At 37.3% G+C, this 14,576-nt stretch overlaps 1 protein-coding gene across 6 annotated transcripts in view; it reads right to left on the bottom strand.

Moving 5' to 3' along the window:
* Positions 1-13,951, bottom strand: part of l3mbtl3 (L3MBTL histone methyl-lysine binding protein 3) — a 102,710-nt gene extending 88,759 nt beyond the window's left edge. For 4 of the 6 annotated variants that reach the window (XM_052024434.1, XM_052024429.1, XM_052024433.1 and 1 more), the window contains exon 1: positions 13,832-13,951. The gene's annotated coding sequence lies outside the window, so the exon portion shown is untranslated. Of the gene's footprint in view, positions 1-11,379; positions 11,480-13,831 lie in introns of those variants that run through there. The other 2 variants (XM_052024432.1, XM_052024431.1) reach the window with 2 other exon arrangements.
* Between the last annotated feature and the right edge of the window lie 625 nt (positions 13,952-14,576).

Here is a 14,576-nt window from a genome sequence, read left to right as displayed (position 1 = left end):
ATGGAATGCTCATGTTCACGTCTAGTGGTGCATTTAGGTAGTTATATTTCTTATGCTTCATGCCAATAGAGCTACATGTTATATCGACAACTCCTTGAACTAGAGGGAATCCTCTCGTATGAAAAAAAGTCACTGTGCAAATGTTATGGTAATTATGTGGTAACATACTGATGCACACATGTGGATGTGGGCAATATCCCTATGGGCACTTGGAAGGATCCTAACCTGTAAAAATCAAAGGCATTGGTGATCTTCATCGTCACCAATTATGAAAACAGCAGATCAGCTTGAGGCAAGGCTGTCACAGCCTCCTTCCTGAAATACCGTATCCTGGGGTATTGCACTTCAGATATGCTGATGTACAATCACTGTAGCAAGGTTTACAGCTTGGAGTGTAATTGGCATAACATGATATTCCAGGCACCCCTTCTCATCCTAAGAAACACACAAAGTGTACAATTGACATTACAATGGGAAACCCAGGTGGTCAAAAACATTTATTATTTAATTTTGTGTTTAAGAGTTTTGCCAGTGAGCAAAATGGATTTAAAAAATACTTTCTTTCCAAAACTCCTTTCAGAGCTAGGTTATCTAGTTCTGTTCTACTTGGGGGTCATCTGTGAAGGAAGGCCATGGTCTCCTGTTATTCTTTCCATAACGTTGGCTCTTTTTTTTCCCCCCCAAAAACATTACTTTTATTTGGCTACTTTTCAATGCAAAACACCCTAAAGGTGTCCAGGTTTCCCTTGACAGTTCCCCATCATATCTGAAATTCGAAAGAATATGAAGGTAGGAAGTGCCACTTAAGCACCAAAATAGTATACAGTCTTTACATTTAAAATGCTCTACTTTATTAGTAATCAGAAAATAACTCACTGAGTGTTTCTGGCAACCAAAATCTTTGGAAAGAATCTATAAAGTTAATTTCTCAAATGTGGACCCAACATGATTTAAGGAAAAGGTTGAGTGGCCAAAAACAACAGCATAATGTGAACTTAACGCAACTCCATAAAATGAAGCATTTTTGAAACTCGGCTTCTGAAATCTTATTTATAGAAAAAAAATCAAGTTCCACCAATGGCTCGCTGAACTACATCCTTCAATTGTGGAATTTCACGTGTTAAGATTCCATGCTGCATTGATGTAGGACTTTTTTTTAAATGTTATTGGTGCTTTTTTTGGTAGGGGAATATTCATAATGCGTAGCAGTGTGCAAAATACTCATACGAAATGCTGATGGAAAGATGTACTTCACAACTTACAAGCTGTGTTGCTTACCCCACAGTTTCAGGAGACCTACAGCATTACCATGCCTTAAAATTTTAACGAAAACTGCCTGTTGAGTAGGTAACATGTGGAAGAAATGGATCAAACCAAACCCAAACACAGGAATCCATTAGGTTCACTTCAATAAATGAACATGCAACTGGAAGTCATAGTCAATTCTCTCCTCCATGACTCCCAATGACAAGTTTTGCTGCATCCAAGTACAAAAATAACTTAAATCAACTAACTTAGTTCAGACACAGCTGCAGTTTGAGTGTTATTGATTTGTACAGCACAGTTACTCTCCAAAAAATTGAAGTCCATTAACTAATTTCTCACTGGCTGAGATTTTACAGGCAATGACAAAAGGGGCTGGGGCTTGTTACTGACCTGAAAAGAAAGTCGGCAGAGTTGCTTTGCATACTTCATGGCATTGCTTTTGCTATTCTGACTCGACATAGAGTGGAACCAACTATAAAAGAAGCCGTGACTTTCAGGAATAACAATATCATTAAGCAGAATGAGCAACCAGATTTTTGTCCCCAATTCTCAGAACAGGAAGAACAGAAAAGTATATAAAAAGAGCCTGTATCATAATTAAAAATCTAAGGAATATTTTCTCATGGAATGGAGGAATTTGTAGGTCATTGATATTAGCTCTTTTTAAAATCAGAGTTTCTTCATTAGTATTTATAACAATACATTAACAGTCTGTTAACCCTCCTTCAATAAGTCTTAATATCTTCAACACCTACAATGTATAAAAATTTGAATCAAATTACAAATCAGTGTGTTGATTGCAGATCTTATCAACACACTGACTTAGAGGCAAAAAGAAAACCTGGTCTTCCTCAGGGTTTGCTTATCACTGTCAACTATTTCTGGATTTTCATATTTAACCAAGCATGTGTTTTGCCTGAACATATCAGCTGCACACCGTAATGATGGTGCTTACAAAAACCGTTCATGTCAGCATCATAATCACTAGGTCTGGGCCATGCATTGTTTTATACATACAAACATTAAAGTCACTATTAAAAACACTTAAATCCATTTCATAATTTAAAATCACTGTCAAGTTCATTGGTAGGCAGACTTGCATTTATATAGTGTCCTCAGGAAATCTTGAAGCTTTTCCAAAACAAGGCATTGTTTTTGAAATGCTGTCACTGTTGTTTACTCGTCAAAAACAACAGTCAAATTGCAGTAAGTTCTCACAGTTAGCAAAAAAATTAATGACCAATTTTGGTGGTGCTGGCTTTGGGATTAAGTGCTGCTTGTGCACATGGAGAATTTAATGCTCCTTTGAAAAAGTCACACCAGATCAGTCATATTCACCTGAACTCCTGGATAAGGTCTCGAATTAAACTGTTAGTTAAGAGGCCAACACCAAAAATTCAGTTCTCTCCGAATAGTTCCATGAAATGTTAGTCTAAGTCACAGGCTCAAGTTTCAGGGTGTCTTGATTGAAAACATCATTATTAGGAGATGTGTTAATAGCGTGATTTAGCTGCAGTCCAGTACTTCAGAAGTAGGGACTAATGATCCAGAAATATGGAATTTAAAAATGACTACAATGTCCAGTGAATTTAGACATACCTGGAACTAACCACCAGATTGTCCTAAAAACCCCTTCTGGTTCAGCAATGTACTTTAAGGAAAAAAAACTCTGCTGACCTTCCATTATACTGTCTACAGGTAACTGCAAACCAGCCATCTCCTAACTGTCCTCTGGAATGGCCAAGTAGCTCACCACTACTTTCAAAGGACAACTAGGGATGTTCAATAAACATCAGTCTAGCCACCAGCATCCAGACCATAAGTGACTATGGAAAATGATATCTCAACTGGTATAAAGTATGCCAAGCTAGCTTTTAACACAAATATGAGAAGGTGAGAGTGAATAACAAAAATGAGGGGGGGGAATGGGAGGGTTAAATGCAGTGAAAATGACAACATATTGGGAAGTTGCCTCCAACCCTTACATCTACCCAATTACACCAGGACCTATGTGACCAACCCTCTCAGGGAGGGGGAAGAGGGAGATTACCAATTTCAGTATGTTAATCACTCTGAGCCTGTGCAAAGAACCAGGGCTTGAAGAAGTGGGAGCAGCTGTCATCATCTGTCACCATTTGTGGACTTAAAGCCCTTCTCAACACTTCCATAATAAACAGCTTCAACAACGGCTTCGTGCACTAGAGCTACATGTTGGGAAAAAAAGAATGCACAGGGTCGGGGGTAATATATTAGTATGGTCAGGAGATTGACCAACTTAAAGAAAGCAGGAAATTGGGATAAGAGGGCAATTTTCAGATTTGTCAGATGACACAGGTGTCAGTGCTGGGACCTTACGTATATTAATGACTATTAGGGACCAAGTGTACTGCATCCAAATTTGCTGATGATACAAAGATAGGTGGGCTAGTAAGTTATGAAGAGGACTCAAAGGCATTTTGATAAGTGCATAGGCAAAAAGTTGCCAAATGGAGTATAGTGTAAGAAAAGGTGAGGTTACGCATTTTGGGAGGAAGAATGAAAAAACAAGTTACTATTTAAAAGGAATAAGAATCTAAAATGTTGTGGTACATGGGGATCTTTGGGTTCTAGTACATGAAAAGTTAGCATGCAGGTAGAGCCAGCAATTAGAAAAGCTAATGGGATGACAGTCTATATTGCAAGGGATTATGAAGCAGGGAAGTTCTGATGCAACCTTACAGAGTGCCGTCTACAATTTTGATCTCCATATTTCAGGAATGATTTATTTGCATTGGAAGCAGTGTAGAACCGGATAGATGTGTAAAGGGAAATTGTGTAGCTTAGCCCTATGCTCACTGCAGTTTAGAAGAACGAGTGATGATCTATTAAAATGAACAACTTTCTGAGGAAGGTTGACAATGTGGATGCAGAAAGGATACTTTCCTGAGTGGAAGCATCCACAATTTGGGGCATAGTTTCAGAAAAAGCAGTCTCCCATTTATTACAAAGATGATGAGGGGCAACTTCTGTTAGGGATTTCAAATCTTTGGAATTTTCTATACCAGGGAGATCATTCAACACAGAGATTAGCAAAAATTTAAAAGCACAAGGGAGTTAAAGGATATATACGAGAGAGCGGGAAGGTGGTAGAGGCCAAGATTGGATCATGGCCCTACTGGATGGCAGACCCAGCTCCAGGGACCAACTCGCCTATACTGTACCTGCTCTTGTTTCTTATGTTCTTACGGTCCTTGCTAATATAAAAAGCTGTCCGAATTGGTCCCTTCTGGAACTGCTGCTTCCTTAACTGAATGCTTTTATGATTCCAAGAAAATAACTCACATCAATTTCACAGGATTAATAAATCAGAAGCACTAATAAGTCAGTTAATGAAGGGAAGACACAGTGTTAAATAATTTTAGACATTGACTGTAATATTTACATGTGACGGTGGGGGACAAAAAGCCGTCCTACAGAACTGCAAGGAAATACATGATGGAACAGTGACAAATACTCTCAGAGAAAATAATATCAAGGTAGATTAAGTCACCAATACCAAGCTTTGTTGACTGATCAGTCAAGTCAGAGGAGAGCCAACAGAGACTCTGGCTACAATTCATAATGCCTTCATAACTGCACAGATTGCCCACAGTCCAATCCTTATCCAAAGCAGGATAAACTAAGTTGCTGCAGAACAGTTATGGAAAAACTGTCAGTATCCATAATGTTAAAACAAAAAGCATGTAGAATTGTGTTATTTAAGAAAATCCAGAGTTTTGTTAAAAAGACAAAGTGAGCCATTTCAAAAGATACTGTAAAACATGCTTAAACACTCAATTTTTGTTTCCACAGAAGGGAATGGAAACTAATGTGTTTAATGTAAACTTAGTACCAAAGCACATTTCTCATCTCTAGTTTCCCCAAGGTGTTGATCAACTACCTTCTAGAATATCTGTAATGAGGGCTTTTGTATCATACCATTAGATATCATACCAAAAGGTATTAGCACAGCAAAAGGTAAAATAAATCCATGTTGAGTCAGTATGTGGACTGGGAAAGATGTTTGGAGACAACATGTTTTAACAGTATCCTTGCTCATATGCTTTTCATCCATGAAAGTCATGGGCTTGGAGGTGGTCCCAAAGTAACTTTGGTCTATAGCTACTGTACACCCTGAGATTTTCCATGTTGCAGGAAAAGCAAATGTAATCGAGAGGATAGACATCAAATACAAAAACCAGAATATTCCTGAACACTAATACAAATATATATATTAGGTTCAATACTGCTATCTACTGAAGAAATTTAGATCTCAGATGTGTTACAGTAATACTCACATTACTAGTTAAATAAAAGTTTGTAATGCAACTATGTTCAAAACAAATTTCTTCTGATGTATATTTTGAATATTTGTAAAAACTAGTGAAAAAAATGTTTGAAATTAATATTGCTATAGAGTAGAACCTGTATCCTGGAGCTTGTTCCTGGACCTCCTATGCACACTCAAGAATCCACTAAACTGTAACAACAAAATCAGGGCTATGGGCCTGCCCTTCCCTGCATAAAGATGTGTCCCAAACCTTGGCTGACCCATGGTTGAAATTGTTTACATGTTTACAATATTTTGATGTCTGCTTCTGGGAACTTGATGAAAGTCAGGATCTTATTTAGTAAACCCAGGTTCGGGGAATTAAATCAAATTAAATCAAATTAAATCAAATCAACTCCCTTCAAGAAAATTCAAACGCCCTCATATCCCCATGGTCAAGATCAATGGAAGGTCAGCAATACAACTTCTGCAGGATCCTCCCCTCCATACAGTACCAGTTCTAGTACTCTTAAAGTGACCCAATGGTCACCTCAATGACCATTACTTTTTATTTCATTCATAGGACATGGGCATCATTAGGAAATAAACAAGCCTTGCTGAACTTAATTGCCCTGGAGAAGATAATGGCAAGACACCATCATGAGCTGGAGTAATCCTGTCTGTGATTATATTCCCAACATGCTATTAGGTGTTCCAGGATTTGGACTCAGTGATGCTAAAATAACGAATAGCAATATTTTGCTCATCTCCTTGTCCTTCTCATTGGTAGAATTTGTAGGTTTGGAATGTGTTGTTGGAATGACCTTAGTGAGTAACTGCAATGCATGTTGGAAATGCTACACATTGTAGCCACTGTGCACTATAGAGTGCCAATCAAAGGGCTGTTTTGAAATGGGTGGTGTCAGTATCGTTGCAGTAGCACTCCTTCAGTTTGGGAGTATCCCATCACACTTGATTTGTTTTGTAGATATTGGAACAGCTTTGAGAAGGCAGAAGACAAATCATTCATTGCAGGATACTCAGCCTTTAAACTGTTCTTGCAGCCAGAAGAATTTACGTGGTTATTCAAGATGTTAATGGTTAGGGACTCAGCAATGACAATACAATTGAATGTCGAGGACTCTCTTGTTGGAAACTGTAATTTCCTGGCACTTGAGGAGCAAATGTTACTTACCACTTATCTGCTGATACCAGAGTACTTTGTTGATCTACTTACTTGCATGCTGGACTGCTTCAGCTGCTGAGTTCTGAATGGAACTGAAGTTTGATCTTATGATAGAAGGAAAGTTATTGATAACAACTTAAAATGGTTAGGCCTAGGATACTGCTCTGAAGAATTCCTGCAACAATGTCCAGGAGCCGAAATGACTGACCTCCAATAATCACAACCATCTTCCAATTTGCAAGATATAACTCCAATCAGAGGAGGGTGTTCCATTAGCTTTAGTTTCACCATGGCTTTGGTGCCACATCTGATTAAGTGACGTACTAAGGGTCGTCTATCTCAGCTTATGTCTGCAATTCTTTCTTTTGTCCAAAGCATTGATGGACAGGTTTTTGATGAATGATGCTTGACTATACTGTTGATGACATCTTCCATCACTGTGCTGATGATTGATTGTAGACTAAAGAAGCAGAAAATAGACTGGATCCATCCAGCTTTGTGACCAGGACATATCTGGACAATTTTCTAAACTATCCTATATGTCAACCTTGTAATAGTACTGGTAGAACTCAGCTAAAGGCATGACATTTTCTGGATCCCAAAATCTTCAGGACTACAGCTGCTATGTTACTATGTTCCACAGATTTTGCTCTCAGATTTTCTTGATATCATGCAGAGTGAATCTAAATTGTGCTGATAGGGGGCATCTGGAGGTGGCAAGCATGAATCATATGCATAACTCTTCCAGCTGAAGACAGTTGTAAATGCTTCAACCTTCCCTTCTGCAGTCAAATGCTGAGCTTTACCATTGATGCTTATGGTGTAGTTCATGACCCTCTTCCTCCTGTGAACTTCAAGCATGGACGCTACCAATTAAGGCTGGATCCAGGAAGACTGTAGAGTTTGATTCACTTTGTTGATTATGAAATCACAACTTTTTCTATAATGTGTTTCCATCGCATTTTATAGACTCATTACAGTACAGAGGATGCCATTTGGCCCACTAATCTCAACCATATGCATGCATGCTGTATCCAGTCTTGAATACTTTAATTAGGTTGGCACCTCATATTTTGTCACGCCTTATGTTCATGTTGAAACACACTTCCACACACTGTATTTAAACAAGGTTGTTTACCTAGCTTGATGATAATGGCAGGTGGATTGCCAGGCCATAAGATCATAGATTGTGAAATAATTTAATACTTCTTTGGGTGCTGACCCATAGGGCCTCAACTCTTCTGAATGCACCCATATCATGCTATACAACACAATCACATGACACAACATGATACAGGTGGAAGTGTGTCTCCAGAAAGACAGTGATGGTTGCTCATACAGCCGGCAAAATCCAGATTTGAGGACACAATTAAGCAGTTTTCCCATTGTGTTGGTTTCCTTACCATTTACCACAGGCCCAATCAGAAACGCATGTTTAGGACTCAACCAATCCTGTCATCACTGGTGCACACTGCCCATTCTGGACAAGATGCACCAATGTCCCTCAAGCTTTGCTCCTGAAATGCTCTTCCCCCCCCCCCCCCCGCCTCCCACTGCCAATGTGTTCAACATAGGAGAAGGAATGATTCATCAGCTGAGGAATATAATTAGCAAGAAGTTTGTCCATGAATTTTATGTGGTGCAGACAACATTGAGCTGTGTCAGGGCCACTGCATTCCTTTTGTCATCAACTTTGGCAGCTCTCTCTTACTTATGGGACTGGCAATGGAGTCTAGGGCATTGAATGAAAAGCAGGTGCATGCCCATGTTCTTCTACTGCTTGACAAATCTGTGGGTCAACTTTCAATTTTTGAAAAATCCCCAGATGTTCAAGAGGAAGATGTTGCAGAACCAATTGGCAGGTTATGTCATTGTGATTGTTAATACCCAAGTAGATTTCAAATGGTCTGCCCAATTTTCTTAATAGTTTCTTTCAAAAGACAGTTTGATACAACTTAGTAAATTACCAGGCAATTTCAGATGGTAGTAATAAAACATGTTGCCTTAGTTCTAGTGTCACAATATAGGTCAGATCAAAGGATGGCAAATTTCTTCCCGGCAGTATATTGAACCAGATGGATTTTCATAACAATTCATTAGTTTCATGACCACTATTAAATCACTCTCAGTTTTTATTTCTAGATAATTAAATTATCTGGAATTTAAACTCCCATGCTACCATGGCAGGATTTGAACTTGCACCTCCAAATAATGAGCCCTGGGCTCTTGATTACTGATAAGGATATGATAACAGTGATTAAAGTTGTTGGCTGTGGGTCAAAATATTGAGCAGCTTCACTATTAAATCTAAACTTGCACAGTCCACTGCAGCAAGTATCATGCATTGTGAAATATCATCACGTTCCTATGCTCAATTGAAAACTATACTGCAAAATTTGTATTCTAAAAATACTTTGTGCACTCTGGGTATGTAGTAAGAATTAAAAAAAATCATAAACCATGTAACCCAATGCAGGAGGCAGCTCTCATATCCAACTAGAGACGTGAAATCTTCTCATTCCTCAGCCACACAGCGATCTGCTTTTCAAATATACACAAGTTTCACAAAATTTATTCTCAATAAGTAGGAAGCAATAGAGAGTATTCACTAAAAGCACAATTAAACTTTTGTTTAATTTTATATACATAATTCCAGAAGTTATATCAATCACAACAATTTTTATCATCACAACTTAAAACTGAAGTGACAGAACAATTTCTGTCATCCAAATGATTACAAAGCTAATTAATGTATGCAGGCAACCAAGCAACTATTTTGGGGGGGAGTGGAGGGCAGGGGGTAAAAGGTCACTGTATTTAACTATTGACAAACTTTTCTTTTGCAACAACTACTTCTCCAACATAATGTAAATGTTTTAAAAATAGTTTTATTTTGAAAGCTTCTGCATATCATAACACACAAAACATACAACTTCAATACTACAATCATTTCAACAGTCCTCTCCAGCCAGCACTCTGCAAGAAGAAAATCCCCCATTAATATTTTAACTAATCAAACTCAGACTGTGCCCTGTGCTTTTTTCCCCCCACTCTTTCAATCACAAATATTTTCCACTGTTGAGAGAACCAGCTCAAGTTAATGAATACAATCAAATAGAGTAACTTGCTATTGAGTGATTTAACTAATCAACCAGAAATGATCAGCCTAATGGTTCTGTAGTAATAACAAGGAGAATATTACTCTTGTAATTCTGCAATATGCTTATATTCTTAACAGGTTATTTAATGTCAAATTACCATGCTTCACTTCAAATGTATTTTGGCCCCTTTTAATCATGTATCATACCTAATTGATAGACATGGTGGTTGGATTTGGTACTATTAAGTACCTTAATGTCAGATAGGATAGTTTTTTTTTTACACAGATAATCATGAAAAAAAATACCTCAAACACAAAAATGAAGATAAAATAATAATACCAAATAATTTCACTCTGGAGACATGACCAACATTATACATGCGTGTTGTACTTCTGAAGTATACAGATCTACATGTTGCAGCTCAGTTTGCTTCAGCAATCAAAACCATTTTCAGCATGTATAGTTCACTTATTTGGAGAACAGCAGGTTCCTCCTTTTCCATCACATAAAGATTTTCACAGTGATAGAAAATATTTTTTCACATTAAACTGTAATACATTAAAAACTTATGAAACACTTTAATAAGTCTGATCTCAGATCACTTTAATACAATGTTACAAAGTTTAAAATTGCTAAATATATGATATGACAATATCTCTTATAAAAACTATTGTTAAATATCCACTATTGAAAAGTCACTTTTCCAATGAAAAACAAATAAAATAGATGCAGAACCCTAATTTCATGTTACAACAAAATTGTATTCCACCAACCTACAGCAAATGATGTACAATTTTCCCCCAAATGCTGCCAGCACATTTCTGATGCATCATTAAATTGACATCGTGCTCATCTAATATGATCATGGTGATATTGATATGCCTTAATTACAACAGTTATATATACCACTGTCCTTTAATACTCCGATGAGGATTTAAACAAAATTTGTAAGTATTATCTTTGGTTTCTTACAGATTGCACTCCCGATCCTTCATTCTACCATGGGTTTAGCAAAATTCTTATGACAATTAGGAAAGTCCAGTTCAACAGTCCATTAAACCTTTTCAATAAAATGATGAAAATAATACTTTGCACCACCAATTTCACACTCTATTCCAATGGTCCCTGCAATCAAAAGTCCTGACAACTTCTTCCAAAAATCAATACACAAACAAAAGAAAGGCTCCCAGACAGAGGAATAAAAGAAAGATAGCTTCTGAAAAATTGTCAAAAAAGATAAACTCAGTGTTTTAAAGCACTGAAAGGCTACGAATTGGCAGAAGAACCTCATACATAAAGTGCGTAGACATTAGACCATCAAGAATTCAGCTTGCCAACGCCAGCATCCTTTAGGGAACTGCTGCCAACATGGCACAACATCTAGGACCTACAACCTCATAGAATTATCAGTTAGATCTATTAAGTGTTGTGAGCCATTTACAGACCAGCAATAACTACTAATAGTTAATAGTACGAATCACATCATTTTCAATAAATTAAGCAAGAACAAATTTGAATTCCTCATGATTGCAACATACCTTTTATTTGAGTTGATTCAAGACAACATTGACCATACAAATCCTTTGTTAGACGTGGTCCCAGGAAAATGAAGAATATATATTTTGGAATGCCAAGGATGCATCCTTCAAAGCAACAAGAATATAAGAAAATAGGAGCAGAAGTAGGTCAACTGGCCCCTCAAGTCGAACCCACCTTTCAATATAACTCATGCTGATTGGCTCAGGCCTCAACTCATCTTCTGCGCCAGTTCCACATTGCCCTCAAATCTTTCAAAAATTACATCCAACTCTTCTTTAAGTACCTCCAATGATTTAGCGTCCACAACCCTCCAGGGTAGAGAATGCGAAAAATTTATCACCCCGAGAAAAAAAATTCTACACTTGTCAATTTTAAATGACCACCCTTTTAGCTTGTAACTATATCCCCTTGTTCAAGTCTCTCCCACTGGTGGAGACATCTCAACATCTATTCTGTCTTGCCCATTTAGGATGTTATTTGTTTCCATAAGATCATCTTTCCTTCAAAACATTATAGAATACAATCGAAATTTTATTAGCCACTTTTGATAGTAAAATCCTATTGTCACAGTCACTGATCTAATGAATCTCTTCTAGACAGCCTCCAATACTAGTATAAGTGAATGAAGATGTTTAGTTTTCAGAGAATGCCAAATTTTAGTGTTATCTCACTTCTTTGTTGGTAATACAACATAGCAATTTAAAAATGATTAGTGGTCCCATTTCTTTGCTTTGTTCAAAAGTATTAGCACAAAATTAGTAAACTGTAGTTGGCCCTTCTTCCTGTGCAAATTCCTCTGTCACCCAACAGGAATAATACTGATAGAAAAATATTTGACTTGAAAATTAAATTCACTTTGTAATTCACATAATATCACAAAGTAAATGTTTTGGCAGTGCTTCCTTGACCCTCAATAGTATACCAGAAATTATTTCCCAAGTAGCATGTGACCAGAGATAAATTCATTATTCTAGAAATCAGATCAATGTAATAGGGAGAAAATTAATGCAAGGCAGAAAGCCCCTGATTAAGAAACTGATTCCCAAACATATCAGCAGAAAAAGCGGGTCAGAGAGAAAATATATGAATAGGGAACAAAAGCAAACATATGCACAAGTATAGTCCCTTTAAATTTGAACAATTAAATTCCTATCTTTGCCTTGAGAATACTTGACAGCCAAGTGCAGTATCCTCTCCTGCACCTCTAGACAAAAACCATTTGAGGTCGCTCTGCATCACCTTTTAAAAAACATGTTTTGTAGTTGAGTGAATTCTGGAAACTTTCAAGTATGTACAGTAGTTTCAAATAATGAATACAAAAGAAAATACATTTCATTTACAGGACTACCGTAGCTTTTATCCGCGTTCACACCAGTTCATTGCAAATCACGAGTAGCAACTAACGTTGCTATAAACCGTTTAAGCAAATAAATAAATGAAGCTAGAACATTAAATAAATCGTCGTCGGACTTTCTTACTGTCAGGTCAGGTCCGATGGCTCTAATATTTAACAGAAATTTAACTTCTTGAATTTCAAACCCGTCACAGATCATATTTCTATAACTAAATGCTTACACTGTCAATAAGGTTCCCGGTAACAATAAAAAAACTTAAACCTACTGGAGAATTTATTAATTTAAATGTGCATCACAATCGCGTGGACTTCCTGAAATAAGCTCATCAACCACTTCAAACCTTGCCTCTTTAAGTGTAATGTATATTTATATAATATTTTTCCTTTCCTCACTCTTTTTTTCTCTCTCTCTCGCAGAATCCACCCTGAGATTTCTCTTCCTCAAACACTTCTTGTATTTTATTTGGGCAGTTTCTCAAAATGGCGGAGTCTATATTCATGAAAAGGCCTAAAAGGAGACACGTTGCATTCAAACGTGAATTTATTGCATTTTTTTCAAAAAAAAGAAACAGAAAGAGAGATGAAAAAGCAGACTAGGAGTCGGCCAGAAACATTGTATCGAACGGCAGCTCGCTGCCATTCCACTGGAATCCTCGCACTTTGCTCGGGAGCCACAAAATGGTCTGTGTCACTGAAGAGTTCAATGTTTGGAATAATCTGAATAATATTCAGCTCCACATAGCATCACTCATCATTTACCAGCAAAAGTCAAACACTCTCTTTTTCCTCATCTATTTGCATTGTTTTCCCCTCTCTATCCTATTTTGTTCTACCATTAATCATTTATTTCTAATTGCTGGGGGGGGTACTCTACTGCTCTCGCAGACACACAGTCCCGGCCACTCGGTTCTCTGCAACTACTTTATTTAAGTTACAGCAAATGCAATTAGGATAAACGTCAGGAAAGAAGAAAGAAGGGGTGAGGTGGGGTAGAGTTAAATACCAGTCCAGGTGAAGAGAACACACAGACACACCATTAATTGTCAGAGAGCTTTGGTCCTAATTTTTTTTAAATTAAAAATTGCACCGTTTCTTACCCAAATTCTGTCACGAGTAGCAGACAAATTTCCAGGTCGACAACGCGCACGCGCGCAGGACAGCTGCTAGCAAGGAACTGCAGAAAAAACTAGACACTCAGCCACTCACCCACCTTCTGTGAGCTTTCTTCTAAACGTCTGCCTTTCAATCGCTCATTTCTCATTTGCATATTATTGCTGTATTATTTTCAGTTAAAACTTTATCTGCCTAATAAGTAGTTTTAATTTATTTGGACATATACTAAATCTAGATCTGGACTACATTTATATAATGTATTTTGGAAGGAGGGAACTTGCATTAATGTTTAGTTATTTGAAGACAATGATGTCTCTGACGCATATTTCTTGTGCGTTAGGCTAAGTTGCTTTTGGTGGAAAGACTAATTTCTTTCTCTGGCAGCCGAGTGAATGATATTTTAAATATCCTTCGTTGCACGTCTTGAATGTTTTTTGGGGATTTTTGCAAACATTATTACGATTTTTAGGGTAGAAGTGAGTGGGGAAATTAAAACCAAACACCCATTCAGTCATACAACCATTCTTCAGTTTAAGAAAGGGGCAATTCCTAGAAAATGTTTTGTTAAGAAAAATTCCATAAAAGGAAAAAGCTGGGTGAAATGCATTATGAGTATTTTGCATCATGTATTCCAGTGGGCGGAGAGTTGCATGCTGTTCATTAAACGAAAAAGTTGATTTTTAAGTCAAAGATACGTACCCCAAAATTACATTGCAGTGAATATTTGTA

This window comes from Pristis pectinata, chromosome 10, assembly GCF_009764475.1.
Source record: "Pristis pectinata isolate sPriPec2 chromosome 10, sPriPec2.1.pri, whole genome shotgun sequence".
Taxonomy (NCBI): domain Eukaryota; kingdom Metazoa; phylum Chordata; class Chondrichthyes; order Rhinopristiformes; family Pristidae; genus Pristis; species Pristis pectinata.
Note: the sequence above shows the minus strand (reverse complement) of the source record. Positions and strands in the feature narration are given on the sequence as shown.